Source organism: Dipodomys merriami, unplaced genomic scaffold (assembly GCF_024711535.1).
Source record: "Dipodomys merriami isolate MVZ:Mamm:240054 unplaced genomic scaffold, mDipMer1.0.p SCAF_159, whole genome shotgun sequence".
NCBI classification, from domain to species: Eukaryota; Metazoa; Chordata; class Mammalia; order Rodentia; family Heteromyidae; genus Dipodomys; species Dipodomys merriami.
Genome location: NW_027202926.1, coordinates 2,833,530 through 2,838,385, shown reverse-complemented (window position 1 = coordinate 2,838,385; position 4,856 = coordinate 2,833,530). Strand labels below are relative to the sequence as shown.

At 42.9% G+C, this 4,856-nt stretch overlaps 1 long non-coding RNA gene across 1 annotated transcript; it reads left to right on the top strand.

Moving 5' to 3' along the window:
* The first annotated feature begins 2,515 nt into the window (after window positions 1-2,515).
* LOC138827624 (uncharacterized) lies at window positions 2,516-3,936 on the top strand. Its single transcript, XR_011372151.1, has 3 exons — window positions 2,516-2,564; window positions 2,787-2,903; window positions 3,560-3,936. It is a non-coding gene; the product is annotated as an uncharacterized lncRNA (long non-coding RNA).
* The last annotated feature ends 920 nt before the right edge of the window (window positions 3,937-4,856 follow it).

Sequence of the window (4,856 nt, the reverse complement as noted above, 5' to 3'; positions counted from 1 at the left end):
TAGTAAGTGTTTAGCATTGGCTGAGGCTCTCATCTGTAGATTTGCTCCTTAATAAATCTGTGCTACACTATCTCTTCTCCATGGCTTTTGAGTCTGACAACTGATTGGTTTGGTTTGATGTAATCCCATTTATCCAGACTTACTTTGATTTGTTGTGCTTCGTGATCTTTGGAAGTTTTGACCTATGCCAAGGGGCCCTCGTGTTTCCCCTAACCCTTCCTATAACATTTTCAAGGAATCTGGACTTACATTGAGGTCTTCGATCCATTTGGAATTGATTCTGGTGCAGGGGGATATATAAGGATATAACTACAGTTTTCTGTGTACAGCCAGTTCTACCAGCACAATTTTTTGAAGAGGCTGTTGAGGAGCTTGAGGCCTGAGTGACTCCATCTTGAGCTAGATGTCATCTTCTGAAGTATGAGTTATGCAGCTGACCATGAGCCCGGCCTGGGAATGAACAGAAGAAGCAATTCCTTGGCAACTAGGAACATAAACTATCCTTGGGGAAACCGCAGGCAGGCAGGTGCTGGAGGGCATGGTGACCCCCACAGTTAGGCCACAGGTGGTGTTTGTTTAAAAAAGGAACCCTGCAGTTTAGCAAGTGTGTCCTTGAGACTCCCTGTGGTGCAAGCCAACCAGTTTAAAGTACTTCAACCCTCTGATCTAACCAACAACCTGTTTCTGCTTTGTAGTGCGCCAATCATACTATAGAATTGTATTAAGAGTTTCCCCGTGATGTGTTATAATTTGTTGTAAGATGCTATGATGTATACAAAGTCCCTGCCTTCCCTAAAAATTGTATAAAAAGTACTATAACCCTGGTCTCGGGGCCTCTCAGCGTCATGGGCTGTGGGGGGACCAAGTTCCAGCTTGCAATAAAGACTCCTTTGCTTTTACATTGTTGATGGTCTCTGGTGGTCTTTTGGGTAAGGATTTCCAAATTCAGTTTTACATTTGGTGCATTGGCCGGGAATCCCCCCAAAGCCCACCCAGACGCATTAACCAAGGAGTCATGAGAAGCCCGGCAAGTAAGTAGAGGCATTGCCATTCTGAAATCATCTGGTATTTGAGTTCCCGGCAGGTTCTGTATTGGGGTTGGCAAGAGGTCTTGGCGGACGTGCTATAAGACAGCCAACGGGGCCGGTGGGAGTTCTCCCTCAGATCTCCTGGGGGGTAAACTATCCACTAGTGCAGAAGCTTGAGTCTGGCACTTTCTGACTGATAGTTTACAGGGTAGGCTATCCACTAGTGTGGACATTTGGGCCCATTTGTAGTCCAGCACTTTCTGACTGTCAGTCAGAAAGTTCATGCTGTGAACATGTCTTGTCTCAGGGTTCAGTGTTTTGTCTGTGTGTCTTTTGGAATTCTTGGAATGTTTCTCCTCCCAGATTCATCCTGATGCAAGGGCTCAGAGGAGACTGGCTAACACCCCCTTAATATCTGTTTCTCTCTAGCTCCTTCTTTTTTTATGAAATTGCCACTGACCACCTGCAAGTGGCACCAGCAAGATCTTAGCCTCGGGCCTTAGCCCAGGGGGTCTGAGTACGGGCGAGAACCTGTCAGTCTGAGGGGACAGCCACTAGGAACTTCTTTCCCTTGCCCCAAGATGACTGGGAATTCTCCTCTGCCTTGGAAGGCTCCTGGGTCAATGTTTGCAGGAATCTAAAAGAAAAATCCTCCCGAGGTGAGTAGAGGGGGTCCGAGTCCCCTGGTAAGTGAGTGGTGTTGAGATGTTGCCCCATTCACTGAGACCTGATTTCGTCTTTGTGGCCACTTGTCTGTCTTGTTTACTTTGGTGTGTTTTCTGTTCTGTTTTCTGAGGTAGGGAAGTTCTGGGTGAGAGTGGCAGGCTCACTCAGCAAACTCTGGATTCAGCTTGAGAACAGCACAGATTTCTGGGGGCCCATTAGTCCCCAACTCAGCCTTTGGTTGTTGTTTTGTCTAGTTCCGTTTTAGAATTGGTACCAGTTTTAAATGTGAATCCTTGGTTTTTGTGTTTATCAGTGTTTTTGATATTTATTTGAACATCTCTGGGGGAATAAAAGTCTCAGCCTCCGGCTGGGCTTGGTCACAGACCTGCTAAGTCTCCCTCCCCCCTTCTTTTGTTACAGCAGCCAAGAGGAGGGGCATGGACAAGCCTCAGGTGCACCTTCTCCTGGTGGAGGCTGCTGGAGAGCTTAGGGTGTAGATAGCAATGAGCCTGGTCTGGACTTTCAGCTGCTCCAGACAGCTTAACAATTTGTAAAGTGCTTTTGTCAAAATGGGTAAAAATCACGCCCGTTCAGTTTCAGGTGACCCCCTCACCCAGCCCTCCTCCAACAGAAGGGATTCAAAAGACTAATTAGTGAAATACCTTGCTAAACAAGCAAGCCCTGGAAAAATGAAGCTCAACAAAGGTACTTCGTTTAAAAGAAATATTGTCTTAAAATTTTTTTTAAAACTTTAGAAAATCTACGTACAACTGATTTTGATTTTTTGTGTGCTTTAAGATCTGTGTGAGTGTTTTGTATGTGTTTAAGAACATGTTCAAGATCAGAGTTGTCAGCATGCTGTAACAATGGGTGAGGTTAAGTTTAAAATTCAAAAGGTTATGAGGTTTGGACATTACCAAAAATTTTAAGGAATCTTCACATTGTTTTTAACGGCTTTTTAAGTATTCTTTAACTTAAAAATTAGAAAATCTGGTGTTGAGTTCTAATTTTATTCCCTTGTGGTCAGAGAGAATGCAAGGTTTCTGAATTTGGACAAGTTTGCTTTGTGGTCTAAAATGTGGTCTATTTTAGAAAATGTTCCATGTGCTGTTGAGAAAAACGTGTATTCTTGTGGAGAGCTGCGGGAGCCACGACCAAAGACGGCCAGGCAGTAAGGCGTGGCCACAAAAGCAACATTGTAGCTCCTTGGTAAGATGGCGCTGGCTCCCGCCTTCTGTCTTCCCGGTGACAAGTGCTCTCTGTAAAAACAACTCCTTATATGGCTATGACTTGGTTCCTAGTTTGCTTCCATGTTTGCGACCCTATCGGTATATGCCACGTGGTGCTTCAGGATTTGCCATCCAGGAGACTTATAACCAGAGCGCGGGGGTGAGGGGACAGAGAAGCAGGAAGAAGCGGGCAGAAGAAGCAGGAGAGAAGATGTTGTAAAAGGTCCTGAATAAACCACATTGAGAAGAATCCCGGGTCGCGTCTTCCTTGCTGGTCGAGGTGGTCGCGACATATTCTTATGCTGCTGGGTGAAATTTTTGGCTGATGTCTGTTAAATCTAGTTGATCTTTGCAGTTGTTTAGATCTGCGGTTTCTTTGTTGAGTTTTTGCTGAGTTGATCTATCTAGTTGGGAAAGTGGTGTGTTAAAATCCCCAACAATTAATGTCTTTGAATCTATGTAGGATTTGAAGGAAAGTAGTGTTTCTTGGATAAATTTGGGTGCTCCGTTGTTTGGTGAATAGATATTTAGAATTGTAATATCCTCCTGAAGGAGAGATCCCTCAATTAGTATGTAGTGACATTCTTTGTCTCTTCTCACGAATTTTAATTTGAAGTCTATTTTATCTGATATTAGGATTGCAATTCCTGCCTGTTTATGGGGGCCATATCACCTTGCACCAGAATCAACTCCAAATGGATCAAAGACCTCGAGTCAAAGCAGACACTCTGAAAACATTACAGGATGCAATAGGAGAAACGCTAGGTCTCCTTGGCACAGGCTGAAAAATTTTTAATAGAGAACCAGAAACACAACAAATCAAAGAAAGGTTGGACAAATGAGATTGCATGAAGTTAGAGAGCTTCTGCATGGCAAAGGACATAGCTAGCAAGATCAATAGAAAGCCTATGGATTGGGAGATCTTCACTAGCCATACAATGGACAAGGGTCTCATATCTAATATATACTTAGAACTCAAAAAATTAAATCCCCCGACAACAAATCCTCAAAGAAACAACTACCCAATAAATAAGTGGGCTAAAGACTTAAAGAGAAACTTCTCTGAAGAGGAAAGAAGGATGGCCAATAGACACATGAAGAAATGCTCAACCTCTCTAGCCATAAAAGAAATGCAAATCAAAACAACATTGAGATACCACCTCACTCCAGTTAGAATGGCTGAAATCAAGAACTCTAAAAACAACAGATGCTGGAGGGGATGTGGACAGAAGGGAACCTTACTGCATTGTTGGTGGTCATGTAAAGTTGTTCAACCACTTTGGAAAGTAGTATGGAGGTTCGTCAAAAGACTCCACATAGAGCTCCCATATGACCCAGCAATCACACTTTTGGGCATTTACCCAAAAGTATACAAACAAAACCACCAGCACGACTATGTTTATTGGAGCACTATTTACTATAGCTAAGTTATGGAACCAACCCAGATGCCCCTCAGTAGATGAATGGGTCAAGAATATGTGGTATATATACACAATGGAATTCTATGACTCCATCAGAAAGAATGACATTGCCCCATTTGTTAGGAAGTTGAAAGACTTGGAAAAAATTATATTAAGTGATGTAAGCGAAGCCCAAAGAAACATATGTCCCATGGTTTCCCTTATTTGCAATATCTAGTATATGTCTGAGTCAAGCAGAAAAGGTCAGATCAGGTGATGTTAGGAAAATGAACTCTAAGATATGTATTCAAATGTGTTTTTTTCTTTCATGCATTTGTTTCTAATGCATTTATAAGATTATTTCTTTGTTGCTTTGTATGTCCCCCCCCCCCACAGTATAACCCCTGCTTTCACTGTATTTGATGTTGGTATAATTTGTGGAGGGGAAGGGGAAAAACAAGTCGTTTAAATAAGGATACAGGTGGACCCGTTGCAACAATGAAAAGTACAAGTTTTCATGTGGAAAACCAACT